Source organism: Cottoperca gobio, chromosome 17 (assembly GCF_900634415.1).
Source record: "Cottoperca gobio chromosome 17, fCotGob3.1, whole genome shotgun sequence".
In the NCBI taxonomy this organism is placed as follows: domain Eukaryota; kingdom Metazoa; phylum Chordata; class Actinopteri; order Perciformes; family Bovichtidae; genus Cottoperca; species Cottoperca gobio.
Genome location: NC_041371.1, coordinates 22,903,698 through 22,919,946, shown reverse-complemented (window position 1 = coordinate 22,919,946; position 16,249 = coordinate 22,903,698). Strand labels below are relative to the sequence as shown.

Below are 16,249 nucleotides of genomic sequence, written 5' to 3'. Positions count from 1 at the left end.
TCAAATGTAAGTGTGCTTTCATGGTAAGCCACTCAAAGATCTAGGTACCTGATTTCTTGAAATGACTGCGAGCCCTTTCAATACAAAGGTGTCAAACCAATAAACAAGAATACAGACTCTCAGTTTTGTATTCTTTGTTTTTCTTTGACATTCCTACAAAAAATATAGTAAACATGCTGTGTGCAGCACACTGTGATCTCCTGACAGGGTTTCTGGGTATTACAGTTCTTATTCTTTTGCACACATCAGTGGTTGATGTCAGCAGGAAGATCAGAACTGTTCTTTTTGGCAGCTTGATATGTAATGCCTTTGAGCAGCAGTGAAGGAGACCTTGATTAGGTTAGTACTGGTACTGCACACGCTCTTTACCTCCATATGAATAGCTGTGAACTCTCCCTGGAAACAGACCTTATGTGTTTGAAGCTGCAGGTCACAAGAACAATTCAATATTTCCTTGGAAGGAACATTTGTCTGCATCCTATCATGCATAGCTTCAGATGTGATACGATGTAGTGATGTGTTTCTCTCTTATGTCCTCACCTGTTTGCATGTGTCAGTTCCAGCTGCATTCACCCCTTGAAAGGTGCTATACTGTATAATGAAGGTCTTGCCTAAATGATAAGTCTTCTGATGATTAAAAGATTTGAGTACCTGCCACACTCCAGGACATCCTGCGACCATGTGATGCCACAGAGCTGACTCATGTCTGCATCCCCGAACAGATCAAATCCTGGGCATGTAGTGAATTTAGTGTGGGTGTGTGCGCACTAAGGAATGATGTATACATAGCTTGGATCTCTGTGAGATCCCCTCTGGTAGTGTCCACTTGTGATGAATTTCAAACACAATATGACCTTTTATTTTACAGGATAAAGGTCACTTTCTTTCGGCTGTGGCTCAAGAGGTAGAGCGGAGGTCTTCCACTAATCACAGGCTTTGCAGTTCGATGGCTGAATTCTCCTCCACTTGACTCCTTGCATGGCAGCTCATTTTCATGGGTGTGAATGAGAAGCCAATTGTAAAGCGCTTTGTCCGTTAGAATAGCAAATGATATGTTCAGTCCCTTTACCATTTCTTGGGTTCTACTATGGATAACACAAGGCTTCGTATAAAATAATAAAAAACATGGGGCTGAAAAAAAGCTGAAACAATAAATCGGATGGACAGAATGAATCAAGAACTTTGATAATCGAGTAATCGTCTCAAACTGTATGTCCTGTAACTGTGTGCTGCATTAGTCCACTGAATATCTTTGTGTTTTGGACTGCAATGTCAATATGTCAACTTGCACTTTGGATGATTTATGACTATTTTCTGATATTTTACAGTTTTAAATAATCTGCAGATTAATCTGCAGCCCTAACAATTACTAATGCAATAAAGGTTTTAATCCGTTACACCCACTCCTGCCCTTGTGTTTGTACATATGTAATGTAAATACTTGGTTTTGACCTTCTTCATCTCGCTGGAAGTGAAGGGATTGGGGATACTGTTTAGTGTGTGTGTGTGTGTGTGTGTGTGTGTGTGTGTGTGTGTGTGTGTGTGTGTGTGTGTGTGTGTGTGTGCCCTTGTGAGATAGAAGCACTTGTTTGTTTTCATTATTGTGTTCAGCTCTAACTCAAAAGGTATCACATCGCCGATCTTAAGGCATTGTCACACAGTGGCGTATGCAGAAACGTTTTTTGAGCATGTTCAAAAACATTTCACGGACTCAGTGTTCAACAACGTACACCAGCGTATTGCCGGTATTCCGTATACACCGGCATACGTTTCCGCCATACAATGAAGGAATACGCTATCAACAGGCTCTCTATACGTTCATATACGTTGTACATGCTCATTTTCATATACGCCAGCATACGTTCCTGCCATACAGAACTGTGTGACAGGGCCTTAAGGCCTTTAGGCCTTTTATGGCTGCTATTACTAATTATTATTATTATTATTATTAATCTGTTGATTGTTTCCAATTAGCTGATTCCTCATCTTGTCTATGAAATGGCAGGAAATGTCATCACAATTCCCCAGAGCTAATGTCTTGTTCTGTTGGACCAATAGCCTAAACCCCAAAGATTTTCAGTTTACTATAACATATAAATCAACAAAGCCTCCCAATGTAACGACTGCACTTCTGCTTCGTGGAGTTTCGACGTAATCAATAAATGACTATTAATTGATTAATTGACTAATCATTTCAGAGCTACACCTTTTTGTGGGTGTGTCGGAACGAAAGACGTCTAAAACTGTCTTTTTTTAGTTTTTGAGGGAACAAGAATATCCTTTAAAAATGTTCCCATACTTTCTCTTCTGATACCAAACTCTTTGTATACTTTACATCAGCTGCGCAGCCGCGGGTGTGCCAGGATGTGCCTGTGCCATCTAACTCTCAAGCTGGCACACCCAGCATAATCATAAAGAATGTATGAGTAGCAGAGCTTTCTGTAGCCTGCTGGCCAAACAGCTCCTTTAAATCCAGCCGGCTACTTTATTATATAACATTTTGATTCTATTAAAGTTTTGATTAACAAGTTCTGATTCGCTATGCATGCATATTTTACTACTACGAGCCTCCACTTAAAAACATCATGTGCGCATGATGATGGAGAAATGTGTGTGTGTGTCTATCAGTCCTGTCCTGTGTGTTTCCTGCACAATAGAGTGTATTAAGTCGTCTACAGTGTTTTAAATATATTCATATAATATTAGCAAAATAGCTAGGGAGAAAACACAGTCTGAATTGCATTGACATCTCAGTGAAGGTGCCAATAAGTAAATCATAAATAAGTGGTCGGTTATTTAATTACAAACATTTTGAATAGTCAGAAATAGGCATGGTTTCATATTAATAGCTTTTTAAATGCACTACAAGCCGAATAATTCCCTTCATGTTTACAATCGGGTTGGCAAACTGAATAAAATATGAAATAATTAAGATCAGTGTATATGATGGAATAGTTGCATTGGAATGTGCCAGAGACCACCAATATTGTGCTTTTACGCCCACAATGCATTTGTCCATGAGGGCATTCTTCTCCTAGCTCACACATTATCCACAGCCCCAGCTAAAGTAATATTCCTGGCTATGTAGTTGCCTTACCTTTTTTTCCTACACAACACTTTTTTTATTTAACAAATTGAGCCTAATTTCTCAAATGAAGTACAGTTTTAAACTGGCAACACATATTTAAATAAAGCGTAATCTGATCAGAGTAAAGAAGAATACGGATCAGTCTAAACATTTCCCAGCTTCCAGGACTCGACAGGTTTTGATTTTGGAGCAGACATGGTTGTTACCGCTGAGGTTTATTAATACTCAACCATATTTATTTTTTATATAAACATCAATGCAAATATCAAAAACAGTGGCAAGTCACTGACTAATCGTTACTGCAGGCTGTGCACTATGCAGCCCATAGACTAGGGGTCACCAACCTTTTTGATACTGAGAGCTACTTCAAGGGTACTGAATAATATGAAGGGCGACTTGTTTGATACAAACTTCCTGAATAACATAGTTGCACGGTTCACCTTTAATGATAATATTATCATTAATAATAATAATCATAATACATATTCATATATGTGAAGAGACTGTCTGATCACATGTTAATGTTAATTATTCCTCACAATGATTATTAACAATGATTTATGGTAGGAAACAGATATATTTAAACATGCAACATTATTTATTTACATTCTCAATCTATATCAACATTTGAAAGTCAAAGTTATCACATCTCTGATATTTTTGTAAATATCTTTATTGCCAGTTTTGTATGAATGAGCACATTTGTAGCATTTTGTTCAAAATCACACCAGTTATATTTTAGTACAAAATATCACCTCTGTAAAAAAATTAGGAAATCATTAACTGTCACATCTTCAAATCATATCAATGGTGTGGAGATGACATCGGAACCTTTCTTCTCTTAGAACAGTGTTTTCAATAACATCATTGCACCTTTCAAGACATCTCCGTCCGATAAGGCTTTCTTGTTCTTTGTTTAAAATGTGCAGCTCTAAATGAAGCTTCCGTTGCTTTCTGTGACTTGTTCACTTGTTCACTTGTCCAAAGCTGCCTTTAACTCACGGCTTGTTCTGCCCGCAGTGTTGCAGGTGGGGAGTTAGTTAGTTAGTTAGTTAGTTAGTTAGTTAGTTAGTTAGCATGGTAGCCTCTGTGACACGTACCGAAGTCTCTCCACAATGTGCCGCTTTGCCGACTCAGCAAAAAGGGAAATTGAGATTTAGCTTGCGAGTGGAACTCTGACCCCAGACAGGGCACAGAGTTCATATATGCATAAAACATTTTAGTTTTTTTAATTATATATTCAATATTGTCATTTTAAAATATAGAATGATTTAAGTGTTATTGATTTAAAAAAACAAACAGCAAAACAATTAAATACAAATTTTAGACGGAGCTTCATGGTGACTAGTGCTATATTTAGAACATGCTCTGCGGGCGACTCACGTTGTACCTGCGGGTGACCAAGTGCCCGCGGGCACCGCGTTGGCTACCCCTGCCATAGACTGACCATCAGAAACCAGCTGCTCTGCTCAATAGTATTTGGTATGCGTGTTTGTTTTGTGTGCATCCCTCAGCCAAGATTCCATTAATGCCTCAAATTAGAAGCGTGACAGAAATGAAAGTGTAGGATCTTGCATAACCTGCAGGACACGGAAGTCCTTCTCATGGGTTTTATTTGTGTAGCCTTTTTATGTCTACACAGTGATGACCTCTTTTAAGTTAATAGTTGACAATGTTTTGGCTGTCTTGTGTTTCACACTGTTGAGCTGCATCTTTTTTGTTGCATTTCTTGTGTTGATGTTTTGGCTGAGGGCAGGGATTAAAATGGTTTAATGGATTATCATATTAAACCACTGAGATGATTAGCTCCCAGCAGTCCCCTACCTACTCATAACACAACCCCCCGTCTTAGCTATGAAGCAGATTCCTTCCTGTTACACCAAAAACAAGCCTCAGACACAAAAACACAAAAACATCTTTAACTGCAGCCAAGGTCACTGTCATACACGATTACACTGAAATACGTACTTGCATTCGACAACTGCGTACGTGTCTTGTGGATTATATATAAAGACTAAACACTATTATGGTACACTACTAATGAGGACCACAACATCATTATAAAAAGTTTTATTTTATGTCATCCCTGTAATAACATCGCTGGTCGGGTTAGGCCGTTGGGCAGTGTTATAAATCACTGAGCAGGAATGTTTTATGGCAATAATGGATTTTTGCATTAATGTGAAGAAGTTTCTTTATATGTCACAGAGCTCAACAATCATTTGTGTTTATAGGTCTATTGCTATTGTGATTTGAGAGTGCAGTTTTAAGTGTCTCAATTGTGATTACTGTGTCACTTCTAACATAATTACTGGAATCCTAAAGGGTAGAATAAGTTCACCAAAGCTCTTCTGTGCTCTTGTCTGTTCTCATGTGAAGCAGTGAGACATCATCACTCCCAAATATGGTTCCAATTCAAAGTCCACACGGTTGAAATGTTCATGTTCTGCCAATTTTATTCAGGATGCTTTTGGAGCTCACTTGTGTGTGAACTTGTAGCAGGCAAGTATCCCTGCATGCATTTCCCATCAAGCAGCAGCGAGTCGGACTAAAAACGTGACATTTTTGTTATGTTGTTACTTTATCTATTTATTTGTTAGGTACACATTGGAGATGTCCCGAATCAATCCCAAGGAACATATCGGGGGACATCCAGACATGTTTGATAAGATCTTCTCAGATAAAGCTGATCACATTCTGATCTTTACTAAACTCTATTGTATGAATGTGAAATGATTTGGGAGCACTCGTGAGGTTAGCAAATACACAGATTTGCAATGAGCTCCGATGCAAACAAATCCATTATTTCTCCTCTCTCTGGGACCAACTTCTCATTTTCAGCCGGTCACCTTTGCTGGGTGAGATGACTAATATCACTGTCATGTCAGCTTTTGCTGAATAACGTTGATTCAGTGAGTAACTTGATGTCAGGACAAAATGAAATGTGTCTGTTGTCTGGCGTCTCTGCAGGCGCCGTCTGTACTCGCTTCAGTCTGTAACTCTGCTGTTACTGTACAACCATGAGTGGAGAGTTTCTGTAGTGGGTACAAAATGTCAGCTGAATAAATAAAGGCCTAATATTTCAGTTCTTATTTAGGTATTGTATATAATGTTATCTTATCAACAAATGTTGTTTAAAATATTTAAAGCAGAACAAATAACTGGGGTGTAGACAGTATACCAGAATAATGGATTAATTCAGCCAAACGTTTGTAGAGATATAAGGACTGCTGCAGTCTGTTCCGTCTCAGAATTGAAATCTGTTGGACTTGGTTTGTCTGAAGGTTCAAGTTCACACGTTGTATAACAGCTCGGCCTCTGTGGACTTCTGGTTCCTTATGAATAACGGTTATAAACATAGATATGAATGAAAATGAACGGAGGCAGTGTAGTGTACGATAGTAGATATGTTAGTGTGCGTTAACATTATGTGTATCTGTTGCCATGTCTCACAATCCATACTATTTACCGCTAAAATAAACCAAGAGCACCGTGAAATGATATTATGTGTATTCAGTTACGTACAACTGTAATCATCAGAACCCAGCTGATCTGCTGATATCAGCGAGATCTCTGCAGTATCTTCAAGGAGTTATATTCTGCATCTGCGCTTTCAGTGCGGTGTCATTGCAGCCCGGGAACCTGTGTAATAGAGTTTAACTGCACTTATGTGCCGCTTCTAAACTGTAAAGCTTCCAAACCCAAAGTCTGGGAGAAGTTAACATCATCGGCAACCAAGGCTCCGTTTATAAATATCTGTCACATAATGTCAGCTTAGTATTTATACATACACTATGTAAACCTACATAGATCATGTACAATACATCATGTTTTAGGTCTCCAGTTGTTGAGCGGACATTTCAGTAAAAAGTCCTCAAAACTAAAGTGAATCCACTGTGTGTTTACATCCTCAGGTGATGGGAGGACATGAGGCTTGTCTGTTGGTTCTCGCAGCCAACAACAGAACAAGTAGCGTGCTTTGCTCGTGCTTTGCTCGTGCTTTGCTCGTGCTTTGCTCGTGCTTTGCTCGTGCTTTGCTCGTGCTATGCTCGTGCTTTGTTCGTGCCGTGTTCTGCAAAAGTGACATAATCACAATGGCGGACAGCGAGGAAGTGTCTGCAGGTACTGTGTGGGTGGGGATTGTCACCTAGCTGGAGGTGGTTCTACAGCATATGAACCCAATAGGACGTCATGTTCAGTAGCAAATCTGACTGACTTGTTGTTGCACACATTTTCTGGTAGATGGATAAAAAGAGAAGGCATGGTCATTTCTCAACCTTTTCGGGGTCTTTAATAATATGTTCCCGATATGCATACTGTACTCAACTTGCAAAGTTTAAACTTGGAGCACTTGTTTGAAAATAGGCTCAAGTTTCAGTCATTTTGTCTCGTCAGACTGTGGGCATTCTAGCCTAAATGGAAGTAGATAAAAGCTTAGGAGAAGCACCATGTATGTAAAACGGCAAAGCATGGCTTTAATATGTAAATCTGCTGTGTATGGTGGAGCTTTCGTACCGTCAGCTGGTTGAAGTGAAGCAGCTCTCTGATCCTTTTATCACACACAGTATAGCAGTAACACACGTCTGCCATTCTAAGATGCACGTTTTTTAATCAGCGCGTTTCCAGGCAACAACTTCATCAGGTTTCCACCAGAGAAAACACAAATCGTAATAGGGCCCCCCCCGGGTGTCCTTTCCAATCATCAGTTGTAGTACAAATCTGAGACGGTTAACAAATTAATCTGAGAAACAGAGTTAAGAGTTAGAAATTGCTCATTTGTAGACAATTAAGCACTTGCTGTTGGTGTGTGTGTCTGTGTGTCCGGGTGTACACACCAAGCAGCTTCCACCAATTCTCATGGCCAAGAGCCTTGAGCCTTGAGCCTCCGAAAACTGTCTGAACATTTTCAAAAAGTCTTGACTGCTCTCTTACGGAATCCCCACTCAGGATTTCAACTGCATTTAAATTCACCTCTCAGAATGTTGCATGTGCTGCTTTTGTTGACCTAAATTGACAGCAAGATAAGCAAGATGGAAAATGGAAACATATTTGCCCCACCTCATGCCTCTTTGGCCAGTCCTGTTCTTTGTCAGAAGCGTTTGGGTTGTTAATGTCTCCGGTAAATAAGCCGTTTGTCTGCCATGATTATATTTGGACTTGTGGAGGTGGAATTACTCAGTTTTAATATAAATGGCAACACCCCTTTACTTTGTGTTTTTAATCTACAGACCCCCACAATATAACTCATGTTTTCATCAGGGATTCTCTGACCTCTTAGCTTTCATTATGCCTCGCTTCCATAGATTCTGGATTTTAGGTGATTTTAACTTGCATGTATGTATACTTTTGGTTCCTCTTGTACTATGGATTTGATATGTTTTATATATAGATAATGTGAAACCTTTTAATCTTGGTCGTCAGTTGATGGTCCAAGGCCCTTGGACATTGTTCTTTATTATGGTTTTACTCTTGAAAGTGTTGATCTTTGTGAGCCGCTTTCAGAACACAAAGCTATTATTTTGTTATGGCCCTCCATCCACCTTCTGCTTCCACATGTTTCTTTCCGTGTCCTCAACACTAACTCTGCTGAATCTACACGTGACAGTAACCAAAAACCTAATATGTCTACAGATGATTTACTAAATAACCTCAACTATACATGTAAAGTTGTGTTTGATTCCATATGACAACACTAGTTAAACAAAGACAAGCAGAAGGGAAATAGAAAACAGTGTGATGGAGATGAAATTCTGAAATAATGAATGTCCACTTATCAAAATGCTGTAAAGAAGCCCAGTCCTCCTATTCCCCCAACATCTTTGCAACACATCGTCATAACGTTGATTCTGTAATTAACCCTCCTCTTAGTCAACATACTGAAAACCTACCAGATTTCTGAAGGAGGATTTTAACAGTGCTGGTATATACATGCTGCCACTTGGCACAGAGCCGTGGCTATTAAAAACACTTGTATTCTCATTAATTATCACATACATTATAATCGCCAGAAAGGTAATCACTTCTTTAGTTTATAGTGCTCATATTCAGTTGACACAATGCTGTGTATAGGATCCCATGTAAAGATCATAAACACAGGGAAATAAAATGTACATTAAAAGAACAACATTTATAAAACCAATGCTGTAAACCGTAACGTTTTATTTTAGATAAACATGGTAGCATCGGCTTTACTCAAAGGAAATTTACATACGTGGTTAAGCTCAATAATAAGCCTCTTATATTTCCATATATGATATGCTGATCACATGCATCACAGTAAAAATAGCTCACACGCACAAAACGCTTGTCGCTTGAGATTTGCAGTTGTGTTGCAGCTCTACTGTGCATTGACACGTTACATACAGGGATGCTGTCAGTGTCAGCAGTTCTGTTGTCAACCGAGGTTGTTGACGGCAGTGTAGTGGTCTCCTCGTAGGCCTGTTGGAGGTTTAGTTCTGACATCGGCTGTTGTCAGAATCCATTACTGCAAATCAGAAGTCAATTTACACTAAGGGTACAGTAGGCGCACATATTAAAAGGTTTATACGTGGAAATAAGGTCACTTTTTAATCACCTTTGCAATTCTCTATTTTGATCAGATAATGGAAAACAATGACAATGATAATGGTGTTTAATACCATAATGCATTGCTTTAAAGCCCACAATGGCCATTTTACAGTCACACTTCTTATATTGTGATTGAAAAACTTGTGGAAACTTTGCACACTCCATCACGTACTTACAGTAGCAGTTTGTTTGCTATGTTTCATTCCTTACATTTCAGAAACCTGATGCTGCAATAAAACCAACCACTGCAAACACCTCAGATTTCATGTTTCATATCCACACAAACCAGCATGTTATCATCTCTGTTTCAACTAGCAACAGCTTTACGAGCTATTCACTAAGCCATGCATGTACATACAGTTGATCACATTTAATGTAGGAGAAAACCAAAGTGCTCTACATGAACAGTAATCAGCACCACAGCACACTGGACAGCTCCACCCCACACTAACTAAGGTCTAGTGTTAGACAAAGACATTTTACATTCATCTTTTGTATTGACTTCTTTCTACTGTTAACATGGTGTTTACTGTGATTGGACCAGAGATTGTTGGACTTCATGCATGTTACACAAACACAGAATCTCGAGTCTCAACATCAAAGAGTGAGCATCACACACTTTAGAATCAACAGCACTAATGCATCTTGTCATTTAATACTTATGATTGCTATTTTTGTAATTATTTAAGTGACTTGGATTTGCGGAGGAAGCGGGGTATGAATAAGTGACCTTGGTTGGATGATCGTGGTGACGTAGAGGTGGTATAAGGATGTAAGAGGTCGGAGATGTATGGAGGGGCAACACCATGTAGGGCCTTGTAAGTGATAAACAGTATAGAGCCAGTGAAGGGATGCGAGGATAGGTGTGGTGTGGGATCTACGATGGGATGTATTAACAGCCTGGCTGCAGAGATTTGCACAAGTTGCTTGGCTGAGACAGGAGAAAAGAGCGTTGCAGTAGTCTAGGCAGGAAAAAGTGAGGGTATGAATAGGTAATTCTAGATCTCCGGTTAATGGCATTGATTTGGTGTTTGTGATGTTGCAGAGTTGGACGAAGCAGATTTGGACAAGCTTGTTCATGTGAGGGTCAAAGTTCAAGTTCTAGTCAAAGATAACATCTAGGTTTCTTGTGGAGGATTAAACACTGGGGGCCAGAGGGCTGAAGTAGGATTTTACGTCTGAGACAAAGTTATCAAGGAACAGAAGGACCTCGGTTTTGTCTGAGTTTAGATGAAGAAATGTAAGTGACATCCATTCCTTGATAGGAGCCAGGCAGTCATGGAGGGTGCTAATATTACCCATGTCGTTCTGTTTAACTGAAAAGTAAATCTGTGTGTCATCAGCGTAAAGGTGGTGAGAGTTTAACTGACTAAGAAGGTTGTCTAGAGGTAATATGTATAGAGAGAAAAGCATGGGGCCAAGGATGGAACCCAGAGAAACTCTGCAGAGTAAAGGGACACAGAATTGTCTATGGCAACCTCATACTGCCTATTTGACTGATAGGACGACAACCAGTTGAGAGCAGAACCTGGGATACCGACCCACTTATTGAGCTGTTGAATCATCAATGGTTTCAAATGCAGCCGTTAAGTCAAGGATATAATTTAGATGTTAAATAGATGGATAGATGTTCGCCATTGTCAGTCTGCTTGAGGATGTTGTTTTTCACTCTGTATTGCTGTTTCTGTGCGATGTTGGTGATGAATTGGAATGTATTGAAAATATTCTGACCTCAGAAAATGTTCTCCTAAAAACAAACACAAAGAAAACTGCATTGGCCATTTATTGAAAGAACATAATGTTGAATAACTTAACAGTGGAAAAGCTCAAAGGAAGCAGGATGAGGACTTGGACCCGTGAGGCTGCTGCCAACAGTCAATGTTGGTTGGCTGTGTGAGAGTAAGGAGACAGGATGCAGCTCACATAATCTGCTGAGAACCACTATTTAACACATCTAACTTCTGTACTAACTGTGTGTGTGTGTGTGTGTCCACATTGTGTCTTTTCCCAGATAGCTGGAATTGATGTGAGACCAGTTTTACAGAGATGTAAATCTCTTCCAGTTAGCGACAACTCTACAATGATGGAGATATAAAGGAGGTGAGTGTGCTTTGACCCCAACTCCCATATTCCACTACATTGTATTTCATTGTTGCTACCTTCATGATGTTTTTTACCGCATCCACACAAAACGCTCTTCAAAACATAACATCTAGAAACCAGAAAATTATTTTTTTCCATTTTCATCTCATCTCCATCATGTTTGATGGGGAGGGAGAGAGCAGTACATGTTAAACAGCACATTGACCTAAAAACAAAGGATTATGCCACAACTGACGGTTTGTGATACACAGCGATAGAGCCATCTCATGCAGGGTGAGATGTGGCATGTCTATAGTGTCTGTGTCACATGAACTTTACGCTCTACAAGTACTTTTGTGGATCATCAGGAAACTATTTGATTCAAAGAGGCGCTCCGTTTTCCCATGGATGCCAAATATATGTGTGAATACCAAGCCTGAGCAAAGCACTTTCCAGTGAGCCATGAATTCCCTGGTGATCTGCTCTGTCCCCTCTGTAGCAGCACTGTGCCTGCTAAACTGTAGTGTTTAGCAAATTGTATAAGTATTTATTTATATTACTTGTAAACATTTTTTATTTTATTTGAATTTTCTAATATTTCTTACAATAGGTTTTGTAATATTTCTAGATTTTTCTCTTACTGTGTTTATGTATGAACCATTGTACGCCAAAGCTGCTCTCAGCCTAAACATGGGTTTCACATCTTTATGTGACACTGGAGAAAAGTAAGGCTAATATGGCAAAATCTACCTGCCTCCAAATTTTATTTTCAGTTTTAATATAATTTGTTCAGTCAGTGGAACAAAATGATCACTTCTTATATCCGTACTCTGTGTTAACAATGTCTTATATTTTGGCGGCAAGATCGACATATGCTGGACATCCTTGACAGCTACAGAGTCACCCTGCACCATGGTACCACTGTTGGACGAAGCCATTTTGGCTAGCTAGTTGGGAGGGCACTTTGAATCAGCAGAAGCCTACTAAACCAGCCTTGCCTTTGATGGACCAAGCCAAAGTCAGGCCCGGCTGGTTGACTCATGATGATTAATAGAATGTGTACTCTAATTTAGAAGGCCAACACTGGGCCACAGCTGAAGCACCACCCAAACCCAGTTCCACCCCAATCCTGCAGAACAGCTCCAGCGCTCCTTGTCAATTATTCTGCATTCTTTGTGTTTCTACACTCAGTTATCCAGGTTTTTCCTTAAATGTGTATCCAGTCCGTACATTGCCAGAACATAGACATGCACACAAACCTTATCTCCAATTAGCCTGTGGATTCACGACTTAAGTCATCGGCTAACCTCTTAATTCATCTGAGACAGATAACTCTAGTATGAATTGTCTATTGATGCAGAAATGCTTTAAAAATAACCTTAAGACATGCAGTCTGAAGTAATCAGTCTACCATGGTCTGTGAGGAATATGACAGGAGTAGATAGGTGTTAAAGATATGATTCACGCTTCTTTCACAGTCAGCTCGTCGTTTTGGTCCCCACCTCCTTCACACTTCCCACCACTGAGCTGTTCTATTCTATCTGTCTGTATATTGTAGGCTTCACAGTCATGTACAAACCCAGGATTTAATTTCTGAGTAAAAGAGAGCAGCTCTGCAGCTCTGCAGCTCTGTGCAGAAGGGAAGCCGGTGCTGAGATAGAGAGAGAGACACCGGGAGAAGCAGGGTAAGCCCACGCTCTTCTCTTCTCTTCTCAACCCTGCTCTAAAGGCTGAGTTGAATCATAACAGTCAGTGGGCGAAAAAAAAAAGAAAAAAATCCTTTCCATGCTGATTCTGACGTACATCTCTAGTCGATTGGGGATCGTACGGATGGGAGAAAAGGAAAGAGAGGGAGGGAGTTGTTGTTAGCCTCCAGCAGTGCTTAGTCTGTCCCTCTCTTCATGAGATTTTAATGGCTGTTTTGTCTCCTCATAAAATCAATCGAGCTGTATGAAATCCTCACAACTTTCTTCAGTACAGATATAGTCAAGGAATTAACTCTTTATGGCAAGTTTTAGCAAATTGCTCTGCAGTTGGATTTGGCAGGAAAGGCTCTTCTCAAAGAATCCAAGCAGCAAGAGGGACAAACTAATCCTGCAGCATTGACACTGTGTTCTTACAGCGTTCAGAGGAAGCTGAAAACACACAGTACACTAACCTTGAGTCGAAGCAGTCAGTTGACATTTAAAGATAACACCATGCAGTTTTGCAACACACTTCCTTACAAAACTAGTCTGGTGTTGTTGAAAGCTCATTCTCCATCAAGTAGAGTCACTCCTTACCTTTTCTAAGACTACTTTTTTTGATCATGTCTCCATATTTCACAAACACACTTAGTCAGCTAACTTAAATAAATGCTGCATTTATTTCCAGGAGCAAGATGCACTTTATAACCAGTAACAAAGCGTGAATAGCACAGGTCAAACATCTTTCTGGTGTGCTGGGTCACTGCTTGATTTTCAACTTGTTGGTTCATATGTGAAGATTTCCCACTAAACCACCGACAATTAATTATGGGCAACCAGGGAAAATCCACATGATCCCATTTAGGGTTGTTTGTGTCTGTGCAGCCCCAATTTGTGATTTGAGGCTTATAGGATATACATTCCTGCAGGTTTATTAACTGCAGCCAAGACAAACAAGTTCCTGAGTAGACCACCAGATTGACCAGTATAGCACCGGGACCTGAGAAGCAGATTGAGAGCCACTGATTGAGGCTCAGTTAATTTTTTATAGAAATGTTGCATAATGCAGCTGTCACTCATCTCCTCTCCTTCATGAGAGCGTCATGATGACGCTGATGATTCATAATGTCTGAAAGCACTAAGCAGCCTTAACTTCTCTCTAGATTCACCTCAACGTTGCCTGCCTTCTTCTTGTAAAGCACCAGCATTCATAATGTTGTGCACACTCCATGTCCAAGTCCTTGTGATAGATGCAGTGATATAAATATCTGAGAGCAGCTGAAGAGGATTCACTCATTAGCCACAGTCGTCCACAACAGCAGGTTCCACAGACTTTAGATGCAGAGATTCTGTCCTCCATGCAGTCTGACAGAAGTCACACACAAAAGATCAATAAAGGATGCATTTGCTCTTTAATAATTGTGTTCCAGTTGATCTTCATAAACACATGTTAATGGGATTTACAGTAAAAGTAAAAAGGCTTCCTTAGGTTCAGGGAATGAAAAGTCAGTCACACAAAGTCTCTCAGTTGAAGGTTAGGTGGGTTTGTTATGTCCCAAGTTATCTTGGGAGTTTTTCACGCAATGAAAGGTTTTTATGCAAAACAAAAAGCTGGAGGTTAGACGAGTGTACAGTAGCCGAAGTGATTAATCCAGTGAAATGCTCAAACTAAAGCTGCAGTCAGACCAACATTCCCTCCCCAGGCATTTCAATGACATGTCAATTGTGAATTGACCCTGCCTCGTAAACTTTTCCCGAGGTTCAATCGGATTAAGCATTGAACTGTGACCTGTCATTCATCTGTGTATATCTGCACAGTGAAATAGTACAAGCAGCAGAGGATGAGGGATGCTGATTGGCTGCAGTGAGAGCAGGAACAGGGATTGAAGGTGATGACAGTAAAGTGTCTGACGAGAACACTGCTAGCTGCTTTATGGGTGAGGTCTTGAGGGCTAAAGTCCTACAGGGCTATCGCATGCTCATGCAGAGATAACCAGTATGGTTTTTGTTTTGATCAGGGAGACGTGTCAAAAGTAACTCCACAGGAAATTATGGTATGTTACAAATGTGATGACACTGGCCCCCGTGTTCTGCAATTGGTTGAACAAAAAGAATAAAAGTAGAAACAGCTTTCATTATAAAGTCACTGAATCTCCCATGTTCTGAGTGGCTGTAGGGATATATACCACTATATAATGCTTGAAATGATGAACTTGTGCTTTTGTTTTAATTGTTTCAATACTTGTTGATAGTATTACCTAACCCTGTTTGTGTGTAGGATTTAGCATCCTCTAGTGTTGCATGATACAGCGAAGATCTTTTTAAATAGTGGTCCGCAGAGTTGAGAGAGATAAAAAAAAGGAGGCTGATGAGCAAAAGAGGAAATGACAGTGATAGGAGAGTGATTTTTGGCTTCTTCTTATTGTATAGTCTGATGTCCACCTGATAGCAGCCACTGAATAAAATCTGATCATTTGATTAATTCAAATGAATTTAAAAAGGCTCATAGATGGCAATCATGTCGGTGGTTTGTCCCTGACATGTGAGTAAACAAAAAGCAGGATGTGTATCTATCTGACAGCTGCATATTAGACAAAAAACAAGACAAGGCCAAAAGATAGCACCTGTGTATGGACAATGTGCTAAAGTGTGGCCAAAGTGTTACAGTGATAGTCAGTAGTCATGTCTATAATGTCAATTCCTGGAGTTTAGATGTTCATCTGCAATTTTCTGCAGTGGTCCGAGTAATATTTGTTGCATGTCACACAACCAATGGACACAAACACTAATCTTAGACATGGCCGTTAACACAACAGGGACATTACAC

The 16,249-nt window shown here is 39.9% G+C and overlaps 1 protein-coding gene across 1 annotated transcript in view; it reads left to right on the top strand.

The window, feature by feature from the left end:
- Positions 1–16,249, top strand: part of LOC115022653 (disks large-associated protein 1-like) — a 100,789-nt gene that overhangs the window by 14,385 nt on the left and 70,155 nt on the right. The window contains exon 2 of the mRNA XM_029453707.1: positions 11,667–11,755. The gene's annotated coding sequence lies outside the window, so the exon portion shown is untranslated. The remainder of the gene's footprint in view (positions 1–11,666; positions 11,756–16,249) is intronic.